Source organism: Haemaphysalis longicornis, unplaced genomic scaffold (assembly GCF_048455015.1).
Source record: "Haemaphysalis longicornis isolate Haplotype H1 unplaced genomic scaffold, Haemaphysalis longicornis Haplotype H1 scaffold_5, whole genome shotgun sequence".
NCBI lineage: Eukaryota > Metazoa > Arthropoda > Arachnida > Ixodida > Ixodidae > Haemaphysalis > Haemaphysalis longicornis.
The window spans coordinates 143028696-143051570 of NW_027526385.1; the positions used below are offsets into that span (position 1 = coordinate 143028696).

Sequence of the window (22875 nt, forward strand, 5' to 3'; positions counted from 1 at the left end):
CCTCACACTCTTTTGAGGAAAACCCTCCTCGTAGCAAAAGAGGGGCTGAAGAGGCGGCTGATCGACCATCGCAACAAAGCCATCAGATGGAACAACTGGAGCAGCGCTTCAAGCAGGGTTTGAGGAGCTTCAATGCGCAGTGAATTGTCTAGCTCCCAACGTCCCCCGCTTGTGCAGACCTTTATCATCAGTAAAATTACGTACGTCGCCCCATATCTCAAGCTCAGGAAAATCATAAATAGAAAAAATTAATCGACTATTTCGAAAAGCCACCAAGGCAGCAGTCGGCGTCCCTATCAGCGCCGCCACAGACCGGCTGCTAGAGATGGGCATTCATAACACCTTGAGCGAGCTCATTGAAGCCCAACGTACGGCCCAATACAATCGTTTAGCAGCTACCATCACCGGGAAAACCATCCTAGAATCCTTGCGCATTCCTTACGCCCATCAACATGGTACAAGACCACCTTAGATCGGGAAATCCGGGAGCACATCAGTGTTGCACCGATCAACCACAACATGCATCTATCAAACCACCAGGAGCGCCGAAAAGCATGGGCCATGGCACTGCACAAGCATTACCACTCTAACCCAGAGGTCTCCTACGTCGACACGGCAAACTAACCCCCCCCCCCCGAAGCGCGGTAACGGCATTGGTGGTTGACTACCAAGGTAATGCGGTAACCTCGTGCTCAGTCAACACGTCCCGCACAGATACGGGAGAAGTGGCCATCGCCCTCGCCATCACGGGTACACGGGCCAGTGCAATCATATCGGATTCCAAAACCGCCATGCGCAATTACGCAACAGGGAGAATTTCTACGGAAGCGGCGCATCTACTACGGACCCGCTCTGAGGTGACATCAAGACAAGTCCGTCTGATTTGTACACCAGCGCGCTCGTCCCTCCCGAGGAACGACATGGCACACGAGGCAGCCCGAGGATTCTGCAACCAGGTTGACTCCGAGTCCGAAGAGGTGCCGTCTGACACGTGGGGAAAGGATAAACTCTGGTCATGTGACGAAATTACACAGCACTATAGGCTGAGTCGCCTTAAACTTCCGGAAACTCACACATTTCTCACAAGAGGACAATCAGTAGCGTGGCGTAGGCTGCAGACATTCACTTTACCCCACAACGCCCTCTGCAATCGACAGTACCCAGAAAGGTGCCAGGGCACATGCAAATGGTGTGAACTGCCAGCTGCTTCACTGACCCACATGGTTTGGGCCTGCCATCTCAAACCCCAGTCTGCCAACCCCGGATTCCACATAGTAATGCCGAGCAGTGGGAGGCCGCGCTGCTCAGCTGCATTCCCGAAGTACAAGCTGCGGTCATCCAGCTGGCAGAAGACTCCGCCATGGTCCATGGGTTCCTTGCCGCCATCTGACGAAGTGCCCATCCGGAACATCCCTCTCGGGTGGTTACGTTCAGCAAAGATGACAAATAAAGTTTTATCTCTCTCTCTCTCTTTCTCCAAACAACGTCGGGGGCAACGCTACTACATTTGCTGCCCTTATGTTACAGGGGATATTAGCCGTATGTATATCGCACCGGTAAATAAAGCGCGCAAATCAAACGTCGGCGAAGACGAAGCTACGCTGAGTCAATCGCGACCTTCGCTTTGTGTTATTTTCTCCTATTAGACTTGGGTCGAACAAATACTGGCAATTTCGTCTTCAGAGGTTTAAATATGATCCCGGCGACGGGCGCGGCCGTTTGTTTGCCGCCGCCAACAACATTTCTTCGCCAACTGTAGGGCAATCCACCAGGCCCTGCCACGGAGCCTGGAATCATTGCTGCCTCCATTGTTGCTGCCTCGTCAGGCCCGCTAGCCGCTTCCAGCCCCTACATAACCGATCCTGGATCCTCCGGGACGCCGCATCCTCCTGGACAAGTGAGTCCTCATGTGGTTCCTTCCGAGCAGCCTCTGCTGGACGGCATGGATAATTTTGGACATCCCTGACTCGACTTCTGAGACGAACAACGGGTGGACCACCAGTGTAGCCGAAAGAACATGCATCGACGGGTCTAGAAGAAAGGGATGGTCATCCACTCGATGGAGGAAAGGAATACTAATATTCGGAACAAAGAATGGCCTCTGGAAGCGCAGGACAACAGCAGGTGAAGGACAATGGGAGTGGCCTTCACGCTGCAGTCGTCCTGAATATGATGTTGGTCATAATGGCTATGATTAGGTACAGAATTTATCTTCCCTAGGAATTTTAAGAAACCAAAGGAACAACTCTCCCAGCACCAGGAAAGCGGATGAAAAAACAAATTTGGGATGGTCATTATCCCATCCCGATTTTGTCATTATCCCATCCCAATTATCCCATCCCGAGAAACAGGCACTCCCGCACAGGCCCTCCCAAACAGAAAAGAGAAGACAGGCACACCCTTCCCTTTGAAAGAAAACCACCGCAAGCCATAATAAACATGGCACCAATCCATCTACCCCACATAAAAACTCACCATTACTAAAAATATGGATACACTCCTACACAAGAGAGGGCCGAATGGCTGGCTCAATTTCATTCGGGTAAAGTTTCAATATCAGGAAACCACAGTATACAACGACTCCGGTATGTACGAAAGCACGTGGTCCCAATGGTCGTAGTTGACTACTCTAGCAGTCTTTGTGGCTGCATTACCATCCACTTACAGGAACCAAACGTGGAAGTTGGAGCCATCCTCTTGGAAATCCGCATAGAGGAAGTATCAAATATGCGCATGACATCATTACGGACTCATGAAGGACAATATACAGTTTTCTGGAAACAATATCTCAGCGCTTGCGTAAGATATTCGCATCCATATTGCAGAAAGTTAATATCTTCACCTGTACCGCCGGAGCCAATGGTCTAGTAGAAAACGATGCACTATGCAAGAGGCCCACGAACTATCATACCGTGCTCCTTGTTACTGCCACTACCACACTGCCCTCTTCGAAAAACTTTAAGAACGAATCCTCATCCTACACCTAAGAACACAATCATTCTCCGTGCTACAAGGAAGTCTCAATGCCGAGGAATCACAAACTCTGTGAACAAAACGCCATCACTGTTATCTGTAAATTCATTAGGGGTAAGGTGTTTGGTGGAAACAAAAGACTTACTTAGAACTCTGCTAAAATAGGGGAAACATCCACCGTCTTGTGTGAAACTTAGCCACGTACAAGGGTTTGGCCAGGGGAGACCAACTCAAACATAACATATTCCAATTCTTCGAGGAATGAGAGGCCGATTTTACCAGCTTGTTACCTCAAAATCAGCGCTAGGTAATTGAGAAATTGAGAGAGCAAGGAGAGGAGCTGCTGCATCTGATGTCGACTAAGGTTCCACCTTTGACCTCCCTGCCATATCTTTACCCCATTTTCCTAAACCACAAATATTTCTTCCTGAACAAAGATTCCCCCTCTTTCTCTCACTCTCTGTCTCTGGAAAAAGAAAAGTTGTTCAGCCCCGCTTAGACATAAGAAAATAACCGTTTTGATACTTACTCCCCCTCTCTAAAACTAACAAACACATCGCTTTTGTAACCTTTCGTGCTCAAATTTTAAGCCCCAAAAGCTCAAAAAGGCTTTGCCTCTCCTAGGACCTGGCGCGTAAAAACATTGGTGGCTAGTCTTTCAATATTCGATATGCTTTCCTCAACGTGAAGCATAGATCGGAAATGCAGCAGCTGCGTACGAACACGCCCCGTGGGATTCGAAGTGTCGCTTTCGCGCCTTACATCTTAATATACAAACGTAGATGTCTACAACTTTTAGATCACCGTGTTGCACAGCTTGCCGGCGATGTTCTTATGGACACTGATTGTTCGCAACATGAAACTCAGTCTGATGTTAGAATTTGCTGTCGAGACGTGGATTGGTTTCTCCTTTACATGGACAATTTACCCGCCCATTCTGGAAGCAGATCTTCTGCCCATGGCTCTAACATTCAAAAAAATTCTCCGCTCCGTTTCATAGGTAATTTGTTTAAGAACTCCCTATCTCTTTGTATTTTGTGTAATGTACCTGAGAACCTGCAAATCTCAAACTTTTCTTCCATTCTTTCCCCGATAACAATCTCTGTGCGCATTGTGGCGGTTTCTAGTCATCCGGGTAATGTGCTAAATGAGACTGAAGATATGCTAGCTGGTCTCCGTTTTCATTCCCCACCTGTGCATGTCCCCACCAATCTCACCTTCAGCCCGCTTACGATAATGGTTACTGCCCAGTGTCCCCCCTATGCTACCCTAAACAGGCCAGAGTATAAGCACTGAAAATGTTGGTACAATTCATCCCTCCGCTGTTCCTGCCAATGTGAAGCCTCCTCTACAGCTCTGATATGCCAAGTGACGAAATTCAGCTTGTTTGAGAACATCTGGACTGGCACAAAACGACCTGTTCGGTACTTGTAATCACCCCAAATGACAAGAACAATCCTGCTTATATTTCCGCTTATTCGTTTCGCAAAAAAAAATAGTCTCACCATCCTCTTTAAACACCTCGGCCTCAAGCTGTAACTGCAGTGCTTCCTTCTTTCGGCGCCAGCAGCCTCGGAAACACACAACAAAGAAACTATCTGCTTGCTTCACGGCTTTCTTGGCCACCGGAAGACTCCTTTCTTGCAACAATTATTTCATTCCGTCTAAACAACCTTACGAAGTTAATCTGGTTATTTTTGTTTTACTTTGATGATAAAGCAAAGCGTTAGTGCCCTCAATGATGGCGTTGCACGGCAATGCGCCCTGCAGGAAAGCCAACATCCTCGCAAGGTGATGCTGAATGATATGTGGGCTAAGTGAAAGAAAATAACGCTTCCGTGGCCGGATTTGAACCTGGGTTCCTGGCGTTACATCGCTGGTATCTGCCTCATTGCTCCATTTTTACATGGTCTAAACGATTTGAAAAACTCACACGAAATCCAAAGAGTCCGCCACGAGAAGAATGGTGTTTCTCTGCGTGCCGTAAGGCTGTTAGCCACAAGACGTTACCCATACCCATAAAACCAACATTCCATCTGGGAGTTTAACACCTCAAACCGGCCCCCAGTCAACTAATTGCTCACTGAACCCCAAGCAGCAGGTACCGATTCGCGCTGTACTCCCCAAACTGAATCATAATGCCTACGGAGTGCACACCCGAGAGTTGCTCTGGGTATTGTCGGAAAGTGGTGCATACCTCCACACTAACACATACTCACAGTGTTGGACTGACCACCCACAGAACACGTCCCGATGAAACTTCGCGTTCAACCATCGTCGTGGTTACAAGAAGGGATGCATAATTTTTTTTACCATTATATTACTGAACCAAACAGCCACGTTTTACAAACCCTTGCAAATTGTCTCTGTCGGTAAGAGCCACTACACAAAAGTGAAGAAGAAGAAGAAGAAGAAGACATTGAGCCACGAATCTGGAATGTGCCGAGAAAGGTGGTTAATTTTGCGCAAATTGTAATGCCGTCCAATCCTGGAAACCGGAATTGCAGTCTACTCTGGTACGGCTACCTATAAATTGAGGCACCTTTTTATGCTTCAAAACCGCACCCTGTGCTTTCTTCGTTGATTCCTGGATTTGCTGGTCACACTGTTCTATAATATTGAGCACACCTTCCCCACTAGAGAACCGGTTCAAACTGCTGTAATTAAAACCATACCTTACTACGATGGGCTCGCCATTTTGTAGAGAGCAGGCCATATGTTTACAGCAATGCCCTATTTCTTGACAACACCATAGCATAGATTTAAACGCCCGCGGCTACCGCTTCTCAATTCAATTTCTTCGTCCATCTCGCTGACTTGTTTTCTATTGAACCATAATCTGTGGGTGGGATAAGTTATTGACGACAAGGTATGTCGACAACATATTCCCAAAGAATGCGAAGATGCTTCCTGGACGCGTCCCAAAGGGCATTTTAGAAGATCACGTTGCTCATTATGCCGGTCATGTTCTTATTCCCGCTGATGGCTCGCAATACGAATCTAAATTACTGGGTGCCATTTGTTACTACAATGTGAATCAGTGTTTTGCTTTTGCATTGACCTATTGGGCTCCCATACTTAAAGGATAACTACTGGTCATGGCTCTGGCCATAAAACGAATTCCTTGCGCTGTGTCGCAAGAACTTTGTTAAATCTGAAAATTATAACCCAAAATATTTCCGCAATTGTGTATTTTTTAAATCACATCATATCTCTACGCATTGAGTGGGCACCTGGACAGATATGTATCCTGCTCAGAGAGAGAGAGAGAGAATAGTCTTTAATGATACTGGTGAGATTAGCCTGGCCAAGCCGCCTAGCTTGCTACACCAGATGTATTAAAAAATTTAATCAATGAACAGATGATGATCATGACTGTGATGAACATGACGTTCTCACAGTGATAGGGCGGACATATTCCTCGTTTTAACTTAGGTGGCGCTGTACTGAATATATGTCCAAATCTGAAAATCATAACTGTAGCACGTCATCATAGATATTAAAAACTCAGGAGGCGGTCTAACCGTATGCTTAATATATCAGTGTATGCTCAGCCAAATTTCAACTGGTATTCATTGCTTTGTGTTTAGAGCCAGTGTCTCTCGCCCCACACAGCCTTAAGTACCGCCAGAAAAAATTAAACACATATTTGAGCAGGTTAAAATTGTTATTAACAGACGTGCTTCTTTCGTAATCAACCCGAGATGTTAGAACACTGTTTGAATATCGCCCTAACATAGGGTACAAAATTTCTTTACCCTCCCATTCAAACCCTCTCGAATATAAATATCAACTTCAGTTCTTATTTGATTACGTGCTAGCAGTCTTCGCAAAGCAAGAAAAGAAATTATCCTCCTACTACAAAAATACATAATTGAGACCGAAAGAATTATGTGCTAGCTGATTCGTGCAATCATTTATCTTACCCAACCCTACGGAGCATAGGTTTTCTTTCCTGTTTTTATGATTATTTTAAAGTTTTGGAAACACTTCTATATATTCAGTCCAACCTAGAGCCACAGCAAATCTTCCTCATTGGTGCGTGTCTTTGACAATGCCAACTGAAGAAGTAGAAGAAGAAGAAGAACTGGGTGCTATAAGTCTACTGTGTGTTTGACAAACCTGTCCGCCTAGACGCAACAACTCCAATGCCATCTATGATCCGCTTCGAAACACTCCTATTGTCATAAATGGCTGCAAATAGGGCATTCATGGTTGCGCTGAGTGAACAAGGGATACTCTCATGGTCTGGCATGAGACTGCCCTGGGTTTGCTGCCCAGTTTGTTTATTTATTTTTTATTTATTTATTTATTTATTGATACTGCTAGCCTCAACTCTGGAGGCTGTCACGAGATTGGGGGATACATGAATAATAAGCGTGCTCTTTTTAAACAATTCACGAAAATTTTGGTTTTGGTTAGTTTTGGTTTCCCAAAGACCAGTACTTTTTTCAAGTTACATCTTCTCGTAAGTCAATTTTCTGATTTCTAACAAAAAAGGTGCAGTTTGGTATCTTTATCTCTGTTTGCCTACCAGCTTATTTACTTCTTCTTAGACTCTTCTATTAAGATGTGAAGAGGCGCATGCGGGCTGCTTTTGCTGGCTACGTTTGTTGATTATCCTTCCCTGTCCGTACGAAAATGATATGATAACGGTTGTGCAGAAACAAATTGACCTTTCTTTATATAAATTACTTCCACTGAATTAACATCAGTTTCCGCACCTTATGCGGAAGTGTTTGCACATTCGCACAAATTTATTTATCAGACTTTCGAATACAAACCCGCATGATAACAGCTTCTAAGATAGCCCGCTACCTCAGCAAGTAAAGCAACGACGATGGTTGCTCGTCATATTACGTCGGCACTTTACAAATTCACGTCGAGACGATAACCTTAATTATTTAGGTTGATATATACCACACATATGCTTGCGGCAAAACAGGTATAAAGGTGTTATTGCGTTATGTTTGCAGGAGCTCGGCTGGCTTATTGCACAGACAGAGCTGGTGACGCATGCCAGCCCAGCCCAATTCCAAGCATTGTCGCTTCCTGTTCCTTAGGCAAAGTAACTCCTTCTTTCTTTCGGTGGAGCATCAATCACCTCGCAAATACGACAGCCTTGCCTTATGGGATGCACCCGAACAACTGGTTACAAAATTGAAGGAACCAGACATACCACAACAACATTTTCATATGACTCCGAGATGCTAACATGTTCGACAATTTTCAGTTAAATTATTCTCAAACAGAACAAATATATAATAATCACTGTTAACTACTTACGTCTCGCCAACACAGCATGTGTATTCAAGAGGTTTTGAAAAAACATTATCGCGTTTTGCCTAGCTAGCTTCGAAGATGGATAGGCTTAAGCTTGCATTTTTTGTTGATATCTCCACGGCGCAGGGAGCACATGAACGCTAAAAGGGTTGGCCCGAAAAACGCTTATGCAATATTATCCTTGTTTTATGAGTAACACGAGAAGTGAAGGTCAAACAGTTATCTGTTAAACTCTAGTTTAACCGAAGAAAGCAGCATTAAAAATGTTGAGATAACCGCCTTTGAAACACATATTTCATGCGCCTATATTTATTTGCAAATCTACAAAAAAGTTATCTTCCCTTACATATGCTGCAAGACGACCGACCATAAAAAGATTGATATAAACAAACGTACCTATTCTTGATGCTTTCCTCTAGTCTGTCCCTTTCTCGGTAGGACGTGGTGATCTGCTTTATACCGTTCGCTCTATTCGGTTTTGGTACTCATTTGGACAGGGTATTCGGCAGAAGCAACGAAAAAGAAAATTTATTCATAAATAGTATGTCATTTCTGATTTTTTTAAACCTTCCGCTTTAGAAGTGACGCGTCCTTTCTCTTTGGGTGTTTTTCTTGCCTACAGAGGAACAGCAAACATGTTTATCTAAAAATAGTCAAAATGAGGTCTTTCTAAGCATAGTGCAGGGAAGGGCGAGGTGACTGACCCGCGAAAAACCACGTAGGTTATACAGCCGAGTCAATTCTTTAACGTGACTGAGTTGAAAAGGGTTCAACGTCTTTGCAAAGGCCACGATTTTTGCAGCTCTGGAGAACTTTAATTGCAATTTTGACAGTTGACGCACATTCATATTCTGCCCCGGTGACTCTAAAAAATATAGCGTATTAAAAAGTATAATTTATTTCAAGCACCCCACAAATAAAGTCAAACACACGTAGATTGTGGCGCAAACAATCTGATTAGGCCCAAGCGCGTACCTGAGCCACTTTATGCATTCAAGTGAACTGAAAAAAGGGCCTACAGTGCATGAAAGTATATCCACGCGTTTACTTTTATTCAATAAACAGAAAACCGCTCCATGTTTCTAAGGCGTCCCACTTGCTTTGCAAGCCTGCTTGGGGGGCATTGATAATGAGAGGCTGAATGAGCAATGACAGGTCTTCAGTGAACTGTGTTCATGAACCCAAGCAAACGCTCCCTACTTCATTGCATGTAGCGACAGTTCTCAAAGTCATGTGTCAAAAAAATATAGATGTTGACTTGACGACAACCGCATATTGCGAACTCAGCGAACTGAAATAAAATATTGGGTACAGACGCCACTCATCACCGTGTAGAATGGTCTTGCCAAAATTACAGCTCTCTCATGATTGAATGTTTTTTTTTACAATCTCGCACTTTTGCCTAGCGGTAGCGGAGTTTAGATCAGCATAAAAGCTACGTAGTGGGAATAAACTATATTTATGCAATAATAAGAGCATATTTCATGCCCCACATGATGAATTGGCCAAACGACTGGGTTTATTTCAGGCGCTCAGCAGGCCAAAGCATTTATTGTCTTCCAAAGTTGAACGAGCGGCGCTCATTATTGACGGGTGATCCAGCTTTTAGCGGCTGGTGGAGAGTCGGTTCATTATCTTGATAACCGTCGCAAGGAAAACTATGGCAGAGTAAGAAATATATGACCTCCATATCTTGTCCCTTCCTTGGGGCCCATTGCGGCTGGTTCATCGTTCTGGGTTATTGAATAGGCCCATTATATGAAATTAAGATTAACTGATAGCATAGCGACTGCTACGTTTTCCAAAGTTGCTACGATTTTTCCAGCTTAAGAGGGTCACCCATCAATAGCAAGGCACCAACACGTCGGAGACGCTCGAGTCTTGTTCAAGTGGGAAAAAAAGGTGTCCTGCCTCTATGCCTTGTTTGGCATTTAGAACTAGTTACTGGTGTCCTATATATATATTAATATTTATATATATATATATATATATATAAATATATATATATATATATATATATATATATATATATATATATATATATATATATATATAAATAAAAATAGGAGTTGGAAGTCAAGAAAACCTCGGAAAGCAAAGGGGAGGATGTGGTAGGTCATTGGAGCAGATAAAGAATTTGGAAAGAAAGCAAGAAAGTGGAGAAAAAATGCCCGCCAGGTGGGATCCGAACCCAAGACCTCCAGAATACCGGTCTGGTACGATAACCACTACGCTACCTGCTGGGCGATTTTCCCCTTCACTTTCTGGGGTATTTATGTTCAGGTATTTTTGTTTCCTGTGCTTGGGGGTAGTAGCCAGCGCCACTCGGACTACTCGGGGTGAAGGAGACCTTCTTTTTAACCCCCGTACCGTGACTCGAGTGTCTACGACATGTCGAGAGTGGTCGACCAGCGTTGAACCCTCTTAAGCTTCCTATAGTACCAAGACTGCCAGAACAGAGGCCCTCGCTATGCATGAAGCGAATCAGAATAGGAAATGAGGGGCTGGTTGAAAATAACACAGAAATAAGAGTTGGCAGTCAAGAAAACCTTGGAAATGAAAGGGGAGGATGTAGTAGGTCATTGTAACAGATAAAGATTTGTACATATCTAGATGTACGTATCGAGATGTTTGTCCTGGTCATCGCTCGGTGTCGAATATTTGTCTGATGCTCCCGAAACATTTTTGTCTGGGTTCGTTTCCCGACCTTCTTCTTTTTTGTTTTTCTTTTTTTCTTCCCCAAAGAGTAGTCCACATGCTTAGCTCAAAAAGAGCATTTAAACCTGGGTGCAATGCCCGCGCGTTAGAAACTTGCCAAGAATTTAACCTCAGGAGAATTCGAGGTTTCTTCTTTTCAATTAATATCACGTTTACTTTAGAGTCCCTTCATGTCCTCTCCTGGTTCCAATAAATATGCACCTTATACAAACAAGTTTATAACATTTTGCTCTCCCTGACCTACACTGTAGGCGATACACATGTTACACAGAAGCTTTTCTACACCGCTTTTAGTTACTTTACTTCATTTTAGATAGCAGCTCACAGAAACGGACTTTTAGTTTTTCAATCGTTTATCCCAACTAGGGAAAATGAAGTGCTTACGTTGTATTTTCGTATTGCCCGCTTTGGCGGGTAGGTAAGGCGTTTTGGGATAACGTTTCTGATAATCACATTCTCTGTCAGAAATGTGAGAACTTCATCTTATAACGCTGGACTTGTGTGTGTGCGTGCGTGCGTGTGTATATGTTTCAGTGCGAGTGTGTGTCTCTCTGTGCACATGGGTACGTGCATGCGTGCGTGCGTGCGAGTGTGTGTTTGTGTGTCTGTGGGTGCGTGCGTGCGTGCGTGTGTGTGCAGGTGTGTGGTTATGTGTGCGTGTGCGTGTGTGTGTGTGTGCGCGTATGTGTTTTGTGTGTGCGTGCTAGTGCGTATAGGTGCGTATGTGTTTAAGAAAACGAAAGGGTTCGTACTGATGGCCAATGGCCTGCTGTGGCGTCGCGCTTTTTTGCAGCGTGTTCTTGAGTGTAGTCACCACATTTTGTGCTGTCCGCAGGCGGTTATCGCCTTCTTTGAATGTGTACCGCAACCAGCTAGGTCACTTTGAGACAACCTCCTTACAATTGCATTTTGCCTACTGCCCACCCTCTCCCTCCTTAACTCCACTCAACCTCTTTACCGCTCTGCAAAAGCAGGATCATAATATACTGCTGCACGAAAGAGTTGCATTCTTTGCCTATCTCTGTGTAATGGAAGCATAAGAAACACGAATAGCTTATTTTTATTGAGGCCCACAAATTACTCTCAGGTTACGAATAAGAAACTCTGTCATGCGACTGTTTCTGAATATCGTGCCTTTACTTAATTTTGGCAGTGTGCCTGGGAGTCCACGCCGAGCGCCATGCTCCAGTTTTCTAAATGTTTCTCCGTTTTCCACCGTGTTTGGTGCTACCTTCCTTTGGCACTCGAGTCTCCAACCTGTCTAAGTCACAACAACCCATTCTCGATATCGTCTTGGCCGGCTGCAGATTTTCGTCCATTCTCTCTCCTTTCCGGAATCCCCTCATTTTACAGGAAAGCTTTCAACCTCACCCAGCCAACGGTATTTTCATGCTGTGCGGGACAAGAAGCTCGCAACGCGGCTGCGTAGAGAACAGCGGTTTTCCTTTACCGAGCACAGTATAGATGGCGCGGCGAATTTTACCAGCGTTCCCCGCGCGCTCACGCCGGCGGGCACATCGGCGCGTCCCGGCTTTGTCGTCTGCTTTAGTGATAGTTGTTTTGGGCCTGTTTTGGCGCAGCTTCCGTTAAGTGCGAGCTTCCTTCGCATGGCTTGATTACCTTGATAAGCAGCACCTCCTGGGTAACCCGCACCCGACGGAATTAAGCTGTCGTACAGCAAATATACGTTGAGATTTGGTTTTCAGGGCGGGAAAACAAAATGTAGACACCGCATACCGACATCTGGCCGCTAGAGAAACGCTGCCTTTCCGCTCTGCGTGCCACGAATGACACTCCGCTTTCTAAATTCGTTAATACCAATTCGATCGTGTATTAACGGCTAATACATAAAGGCGAAAGCAGCAACTGCTTCTGATAAATAGCTATTATAAGAGTTCCCTCAGCTTTCTCGCAATTCTAAGACTTACTAAACTAACTAGTTTAATTCGGTATAAATGAGAATCACAAAGCTTACATGCCGAATTGTTTCGGTATCCGCGCTTGTGTGTCGCGGTGACGTAGCCTCGAGCTAGCACATCAGGATGGATAGGTTCCGCTGTCTCACCCTTCGAAGGACGCTCCTCACCGTTTCCTTTCTTCGACGCCTGTCCGGAATACAACGGCGGCGTCCGCTGCTCCAGCCCTGCCGTGGCCGACGCTTCTGCGTTCGAGACGCCACCCCTGCGAATTCTAGGTAACGGCACGGCGAATCTCTGGTTTCACTCCCGGTAGAGCCACGTGGGTGAACTCAAGTGACGCCCCACGGGCAATTGTTGTGGGTCTCGTTTCAAGCTTTGCTTTCCAACCACTTTCACAGCGTGAATTTGAGCCAATTTTGTGTTGTCCCATATTTCCGTAACCGTGTCCCCTTGCCGAAGCTGCGCGATTCCACAACTTCTATTACGGCATTGGCGCATTTCGAAGTATATAGCCAGCAAACGCTGTTTGCCTTCTATGAAAAACTAAGTATCTATATCGCGACAGTGTTAGCAGCTATTAGATAGCACGCATACCTTTGGGCAGTGCAACATCAAGATCTTAAATTGTAATTAATTCCTTAGGCGCATCATCAACCTGATGGCTGTGCACCTATCATCCTAGCGATGTTTTGACTTGTCCTTCGGAGGTAGCTGAACACCCTCCGCCATTCAAAACATAAATATTTTTCGTAAAGAATGCGGGCTCCTTGAACTGTTATGGCCGGTTCAACAAGTGTTTATTTTTTCTGATGTCGCTGGTCCCAACAAGCCGGACAAGAATAGTCCTTCTTGGCTGTAGGGCCGATCTTATCAATTCCTGCCAACTTTTCAAAGACGACCTCTCCAAAGACGGTTCTCTAGTTTTTAAAGCAATGCTTTTTACCTCCACCCTCCAAGGGGTCTTTCGCAACCGTTGCTATCAACAGAATACTCCCGCGAACAAATAAAAGAATTACTGGCACCGCAAGGAATCAATCCTGGAAATAATAAAGTAACAAAGCCACAGCCCGTTGTCTTACCCATTTTGCTACGAGCCCACGCGGAGGCGGGGAAGACAAGTGATACTCTCAACAAGCACATTTACGGGGTTAACCCCTGCATTCTCGCTGAATGCCACGCGATGGCGTCACTGCACCTCTCTCGCCGCTGTGCGCTCCGCCCATGGCACGTCTAGCGTTTCTTGCGTGTGCTATGAGTTACAAAAATTAAAGCTCAAACCGACCCATGCAGTCTTAATTCTAGTAGTCCAATGCGCTAAAGCCGGTGGCTTCCAGTGTTCACGTAAAAAATCTCAGCTCCTTGTCGTCCTCTCTCACGCCAAGCGACTTCTCAAGTAACACATCCAAATACTTTTTGATGGCCAGGCCATCCCTCCAAGCCCCAGCATCAAGATCCTGATCCTACATCTTCAGGCCAACACTAAGAATGACGTATCCATGGAGCGCCTCAAACATAGCATCAATAAAATCATACCCGTGATCAGGCGAGTTGCCACCAAGAAGCGAGACCTCAAGGAATCCGATAACTATCGGTTAGTTCTAGTATTTGTCGTCTCGAGAATCACTTACGTCAACTCTTCTGCTCGGCAAGGTGGACATAAAGATGCTTTACATAATGATTTGAAAGGCGTTGAGCAAGCTATTGGTGATCCAATGAGTGCGTCCACAGAGAGGCTGCTTATCAAGCGGCTTTACAACACGGTGGAAGAGCAGATAAAGGGCCATCTTTCTATCCAGAAGCTCCGAATGAGCAGAACAGCGGCGGGCGCCGTATCTTTCACCAGATTGGCTGGGCAGCACAGAATGTCGCTCCGCTTGATCTACTCAAAAACTTCTGGCGACAAAAACTAAAGGTGCTCCATTTGGTTAGAAATATGAACCCCTCACACGAGTAGGGTCGCCGACAAGCACGAGCTCAAGCGCTCAGCACCACTCTTGGTGGGGATCATGCGGTTATTAACACAGATGCCTCCCAACATCGAAAGCAGCAGTACGCCATCATCCTCGCTACCTCCAGAACCAACCTCCTCGCTTGTGCCTAACTCAAGACCGAAGACAGGATGGTAGCAGAACAGGCATACATACATACATACATACATACATTTTATTTCCTCTTCATGGCAAACAGATACAAGTGCCAGCCCGCGTAAGCAACCTCTGCTTTTATGCGGGGCAGGGCAGTCGGTTCGAGAAAAAAAAAGATAATAAAGGCACAATACATTCTGCTATCAAATCGAAATAACGTCCAAAACTTGTACTGTTATAATAAACAATATATATATATATACATACATATATATATATACACACATATACATACACATATGTATCTACACATACACACATATATATATTCAGAGGGAGACAGGTACCATGCAATAACAACACACGTCTATTGCAAAAACATCAACCGTAGGGTAGAATTCCACATCTTGCACTATATGCGTAGCTGAGCCCACAGAAGCCTCAAAGTGATAATAGAGCACATGAAATAGACCTTCTAATATATATATATATATATATATATATATATATATATATATATATATATATATATATATATATATATATATATATATATATATATATATATATATATATATATATATATATATATATATATACATATATGCATACACATATATACATACATACATATACATATACATACACATACATATATGTACGCCTACTACACACATATATATGCATATACTCATATACATACGCAAATGTACACACACATATGCATATATATACGCGCACACACACAAACACAGATTTGATATTTTCTTCTGCAGTCGCGTTTATTTAGGCAATATTCTCGGAAATCCAGGCATGGATTAACGTTCGAGCGTCTTTCATAGAGACTACTTGAGCGTCATTCGGCAATTTATTAAAGTAAAATGGCAAATAAAATGCTCTAGTCCTTTTGCCATAGTTGGTGTACACTTTTGGAATTTTATACAGTTCAGTTTTGCGAAGGTTTCGGATTTTCACATTCTTTATTTTAAAGTCATTCGAGAAAAAGTTTTTTGTAAGTGTTACAGACAAAAATAGCTGCTGCACGCTGAAAACTGAGTGTGCTGCCATAAGCTTCGTTGTATCATCCGAGAATTCCCTTGTGCCATATGCTATATTTTTGGTAATCCTGCGGAGTATTTTGTTCAATATACTTAGTTTATACGGAGAAGCTAACCCATATATTGAGACACCGTACCGCAATATCGATTCCCCTAATGTTTTGTATATATATTTACGCAATTTCCCGTCACAAACCGATCTAATTTTATATATTGATGCACAAACCTGTCTTAGTCGAGTTGCGAGGTGTTCGATATGGCTGGTCCATGAAAACGTTTCATCGAATATTAGGCCCAGGTACTTTACTTTTGTCGAAACATTCACACTAGCACATTTGCAATTTGTACATAGATTATTATGTAAATACAAAGGGACATGGAGTTCAACTTTTCTATGCGGACTGTGAAAACAAATAAGCTGGGTTTTGTCTTTGTTAATATAGATGTGATTATCTTCAAACCAGGCTATTAGTTTATTAATATCTTCTTGCAACAATGCCACTCCCTCGGATACGTTTTTCCCCGCTAATACAAGGGCTGTATCGTCAGCGTACTGATACATCTTAGAATGCAGCTTAACGTCTGAGATATCGTTAACGTACACGTTAAAAAGTAATGGTCCCAGAATAGAGCCCTGAGGCACGCCATATCGGAGATGTAAGCGGTTACTATCAGTACTGTTGATTCTAACAAGTTGATAACGGTCTTCAAAGTAATCTTTAAACAAATTTGTATAAATGCCGTGAAATCCGATCAATGATAATTTGTTAATGATAATACTGTGGTCAATGGTATCGAATGCTTTTTTAAGGTCTATAAATAATCCAAGGGCTATATTATTACTATCAATTGCTTCGTTTACACCATCTGCAAAATCCTCTAATAATGTAGCCATCGCCTTGGCTCTCACTCAAACAGGGGCTCGGAAGGTAGTCACCGATTCCCAACAAGCCTACCGGAATTACCAGTCGGGTTTGGTGTCCCGACCTGCAGTGCGTGTGCTGAAAAACCACTCCACATATGGTTCCATTCAGCTCATCTGGAGACTCACTCACGCTTCCATGGAGGGCAACGAATGCGCCCAACAAGCCTGCACTTTTACCCCTCGTGCTATGGAGCTGCACGAGGACAGTTACTCGCTTGTCTCGTTCATGGACATAACCCAGCATTATCGCCTTCTGAGACAGACCTTACCTTCGCCTTACCCTGGCCTTTAAATAGAACACCAAACTACCCTGCGGCTCGTACAATCCGGGTCCTTCCCACACCCGATGCGTCTTCACTTAATGCACCCGAATAGCTATGACGCTGAAACTAAATTTTTCTCACAAGTAGGAACACTCCACTACATAATCTGGGTGTGTGACTTTAGCCCTGAGCACACTACTCCCTTTCCGTCAACTACCGAACAAGAGAAATGGGAGATACTGCTGTCCAGGCCCTATCTGCCTACCCAGCTTCAGCTGGTGGACAGAGCACAGGCTGTAAGGACTGAATATGGGCTACAGGGAAGAAGAAACCACTCACCTGGGCCCCTCTCTGGGACGTCCAAAAAATCTATATACTATGGTGACGTTTGTTGACACCTGCAAACAGTTACGTTGTCAAGTCAGGCAGAGTCCGAGCGGACGTAGGAAACCGGGGCTGAGGTTCGGGCTGTGCGAGGGCACACTTCGTCTCCTTCCGAAAGCGCTGCTTGGCACATAGCCCTATCGTAAGATTGTCCACCAACTGGTATGTTATGACAGGACATAGCCACTGGAAAAGTGCCCATCTGCTAATGTTCAGGTTCTTCCCTACAATCACCCCCGGCGAGAAGAGAGAGCCATCCTGGCGACTCATGGTGACGATGGAACCAGCGGATCATAGTAGGGCTTGAGTCGCTAAACATTCAGTCTCACGGCCACGGCGCCGAAGATCCGATGAGGGCATAACTGGTTCGACGATATAATTCACTGGCGAAGTGCTTTTTATAAGACGGTAAAAACCGTGGTATTTCTATGTAAGCTTCGGAGAGAGACCTGGAGTGGGACATGGCACCGAAAGCCAAACAAGGAAGCCGAGAGAGAAATCGCGGGGTGCACTGGACCAACACCACCTAGAATATAAAGCCGAAATTCTCTTTTGCGCGACGCGGCCAACATCATCGGGCTGGGGCGGGCGGGGGCTGATTGAAAAAGTCGGCTTCTTGGCAAAGCACAGGGTCTTCTTCCCTGCAAAGCCCAAATACTTTTCTGCTGGCGTCGCCTGCAAGCTTTTCCGGGGGCCCTGCCACCCCTTCCACTGTCCCCCATCCCGGCACAGGTAGGTACTCGCAGGAGCAGAAAGACGGCCATTGTCGCGAGACACGCTAATTGCCTCCCGATGGGGCCCACAAAAGCCCAACGAGAAGGGGACGAAAAGAAAAGGCGCGCCCACTCAGCATAACTTCCTTGCTTGTCCTTTGTAGTGGCTGGGCAGCAGGGTTCACTAACCACAACTTTCCAGAATTTTCATAGCCACCCCTCACAACACGTTTCCTTCAGGGTAAAGTGGTTCAAGTAGTGCCACACAGCATGCCTGTGTTTGTGTCAGTTCGCGCAGTGACAACAAATATCGATGTATATTTTGCGGTAGAATGAGAATAGATTGTTCCGTAAATTGTGGACAAAGATAACGTAAAATTGTGTTTATAAGTTACAGCCTTTATTTGCAAGCAAGTTCGACAGAGGTTGAATTATACCTACCCCGCACTATTTTCTACAGCGCCTGTAAACTGAAACTGCTGTGTTCTCAGTCAGCTTTTTTTTTTCACTGCACCCACGTGCATGGTACTGCGCGCATGATCCTGACCACGCTTCTTTTCGTGCCTGTCATTTGTCATTCTGCCGGGATGGTGCCCACTAAATTTGTGATGCCGAGCAAGTGTGCAGTTCCGTGGTGTCGCGGAAATTACACAGCAGAGTGTAAAGTGCCGGTGTTTCGGTTTCCTCAAGAGGGCGAGTTGCGACGAAAATGGATACGTGCGATATGCCGAGAAGAATTTCAACCTACACTGAACGCCAGGGTGAGCTCCTGCTGAAGCATGTGCTGTGGTGCAGTACAAATATTCTGCTCAAGAACTTCTGTTGCCGACAGAATCACAAGGTCGCGGACGCTAGCGCACAAACAAAAGAAAGAAAGCTTCAAACGCTGAGCAAGTGAGTCACTGTGTTCACGGCAGCACTGGTGTTCTTTTAGTGCAATAAATCCATTTAAAGTCATCACAAATGCATTTGTAGTGTTCGATCTGCATGCTTTTAAAAGACAGCTGGCATCATTAGGATGTTTCGCTGCAAAAAAGGTTGCTTGCCGATAAGTCACAAAGACAGTCCTAATAACACGTTTCACTAATCTAGATGTATTAATTCCCCAATAAATACTTTACGCGCGGTAGCAAAAATAAATCCCTCAGAATTGACGTGAACTGGTTCATAAAAAAATTCGAGTAATGTTGTGGTGATACTTTTATCTGAATGTGGAGCAACATGCCCTTAAATTTAGGATAAGCGCAATATTTCAACATGGTCGCATCGTTTCCTGCGAAATATGATAAATAGGCCTGACCCCTTCGAGTTTCAGCTTAGTGTGTGAAGGACTGCTTCTAATGGATTTCAAAAAGAAAAATTAAAAGTCGTTATTGAGGTGACAATTTTTCTTACCAACTCCCTCTTTTTACAGGCATCGGCTGCAGGCACCTCCGTGCACAATAGAACATTTTTCATTATCCTTATAATGATCAGCCAGTTAGTCATATAATAATCCCATTTTTTGGTCTTGCTTTGCATTACGCTCTCACAGCACTTTTTGGCACATAGCAGTGAATTTGAATATGGTGTGCATGTTACAACAAAATATTCTTAATGATGCTGTTCGTACGTGACAAAAACAACATATTTAAAAAAAGAACAGGTAAAATTCAAATTTAGCTTTACGTTTGAAGTTTGTTTATTTGAGCAACAGAAATACATGGAACAGGGACAAAAATCTTGTCATACCACAGCTTGACGAGGTCCCAGTACCCATGGCATACAGCAATGGCAGAAATTTTGTGTACACATGGAGAACAACTTAACTAACATACAGAATTTTTTTCCCTGAGTAACACAAAGCCGATTGAGTCTTTTAGCACGTTGAGTCTTTTAGCATGTATTGCATTGTACTGCCAAAAAGCTATCCAAAACGAGCTCGTGTGCTTCGTGTGTTAATGTTTTGTACTTATAACTTCACTTCAAAACTATCTAACTTGCCCTCGTTTGCGATTGTAGCTGAAAAACGTTGGAGTAAGTTGCAAGTGCAGCACATTTAAATCTAATCAATGAGGAGTCTCCTATTGTCTGACGGATTTATAGTTAGTGCGGTTAATGGTTAGGCAAGAAAGTATTCGCGAGCAACGGTGCAAACGATTTTTCTGGCCACCGATATATTTACTCAAACTACACAGCTTGGCGTTACATGGTCGGCAAACTATGGGGTCATGTCCAAGCACGGGAACAGAAACAGAATACTACGACCCCACAATTTTTGCAGTGACACGGCACTAAACCTGTTCAGAGCCTCCGCTTCCGTGCTCTGCGGGCGGCGCGAGGCCGCCCCTGCCGTGTGACGCCACGGCGGCACTCCGCAGGCCTTGAAAGTCTAGGTGGTGTTGACTGGACGCGTCATGGCGACATTTCTGTAGCGGCTGGTGTTCAGATACCAGTGGTATACCAGTCCGGCTTGCGGCCGGACTGGTATACCACTCGTATGTCATGCTCTTGCAGCCGTAGGGCCCATCGACCGAGGTGGCCAGACGGATCCTTTAGCGACGAGAGCCAACAAAGGGCGCGGTGGTCCGTCACCACGTCGAATGGGCGTAGAGGTACGGGAGAAATTTCGTAATGGCCCAAACGATCGCTGAGCATTCCTTTTCGGCGACGGAGTAGTTGACTTCGGCTTTTGTAAGGGTACGGCTGGCGTAAGCGACGACGTACTCCTCGAATTCGGTCTTGCGTTGTGGTAGTACTGCGCCCAGGCCCACACCGCTGGCATCGGTATGGATTTCCGTGGGAGCGATGGGGTCAAAATGTCGCAATACCGGTGGGGAAACAAGAAAGCGGCGCAACATATTGAAGGCGTTCTCGCAGGCGGGTGACCAATCGCCGATCTCGTTGTTACCACCAAGGAGCTTCGTCAAAGGCGCAATGATGGTGGCAAAATTGGGAACAAACCGCCGGAAGTAAGGGCGAAGTCCTATAAAGCTGCGAGGTTCTTTCATTGTCGTCGGTTTGGGAAATTCCGCCACGGCGCGAATTTCCCAATAACCTTATCGGAAGATTGTCCATATTAACCTTATGGCCTTATGGTTATGCACATAACCTTATCGGAAGATTGTCCACCAACTGTTATGTTATGACAGCACATAGCCCCTGGGAAAGTGTCCATCTGCTAATGTTCAGGTTCTTCGCTACAATAGATGTATTTCCTCCTCCACCTGCGCGTCCTGCTCATCCTCCTCTTCTTCCTCCTTCTCCACCGTCTCTGCCGCCGATATCGTCGCTTCCGTACGTGACGGCAGAGACGGAGAAATGAGATCGTCTAACACCGGCTTTGAGCTTCTTTTATTTTATAAAAAAAAGAGTTTCCACTCATGTGCTACACCTATACAGCCCAACCAACCACAGTTCATGCATCACGCATTAATTTAACCTTAGCGAGAATATCTTTTTGAAGTAATAGATGGTGTGGGTAAGTGCATTTCACTTCTCTCTGGTTTCACTATTTGTACAGTGACGTGAGTGAATTTAGGTGACGTCGCATGTGTGATCGTTGTGGGTGCCGGCTACAACTTTGCTTTTCAAACACATTCACAGGGTGGATTGGCAGGATTTTTTTACACCGCATACTCCGCAGTGTAGTGTCTAGTGTGCCCCCGCCGCTTCCTACCTGGGAATAGGAAGCCATTCGCTTTTCTTGGCAAACACTTAAAACGGAAGGTATATCAACATACGCGGCGTAGCAACAGAGAACAATACGCGAGATATCAACATGTTATATGCTTTCTTACCATAGTCAGCGAATGGCTTCATAACTGCAGGCTCTGAAGGTAACTCTGCAGGTGGCTCTTGGCCTCTGGAGGTGGCTACTATGGTCGGCAGAAAACTACGACAGTTGGTTTACGATGAATTGGGTCACCATTTCAGTAATGTACAAATTCCAGTAGTACAGCAATCAGGCCAAACCACTGAAACCAATTTAAACTCCATGGAAGCCCTACGGTACACTGGGGTGGATGGTGGACAACCAACCTCATGTTTCTCCGTACCCCGTCGTTTACAACGGTACCAACTTCGGGCGGGCATTGTCATGTAAAACGTAACCCCAGGCGAAGGTGTGCTAGGCCACTTGTTTTAATATATGCATGCACTTTTTGCCCTGGTCGCCTATATTACTTCCATTAAAATATGGTTATAAAAAATTCGTGATCAGGAGCCTTTTACCGACCAAAAAACTGGTACAAAAATTTCTTTACGTGCAGAATCTCGGGGGTTTTTTTTCACAAGAGAAAATGCTTTAACGAAGTGTTTGTGAAACTCCGGCTTCAGGAGAGTCTAAGGTGCTACCAAAAACCCCATTAGCTGCTACACACTTCTCACGAACCCTTTCTTGTAGGTTGGATAGTGCCGATCATACCTATCGTCAGAACCTCACGACTGATTCACAAATTTCGCCTTGGCTGTGACATCAATACACCCATTACATCAAAGGGGTGTCACCTGTAAAACGTGGCTATTGAAGTATATCTCGAAAGAAGTGAGGCAACACCAAACAGACGCCCGGTAA

General features: G+C 44.9%; 1 long non-coding RNA gene across 1 annotated transcript in view; it reads right to left on the reverse strand.

The window, feature by feature from the left end:
• LOC144139419 (uncharacterized) overlaps positions 1-8763 on the reverse strand; it is a 54831-nt gene extending 46068 nt beyond the window's left edge. The window contains exon 1 of the long non-coding RNA XR_013316202.1: positions 8653-8763. This is a non-coding gene — a long non-coding RNA (uncharacterized LOC144139419). The remainder of the gene's footprint in view (positions 1-8652) is intronic.
• Between the last annotated feature and the right edge of the window lie 14112 nt (positions 8764-22875).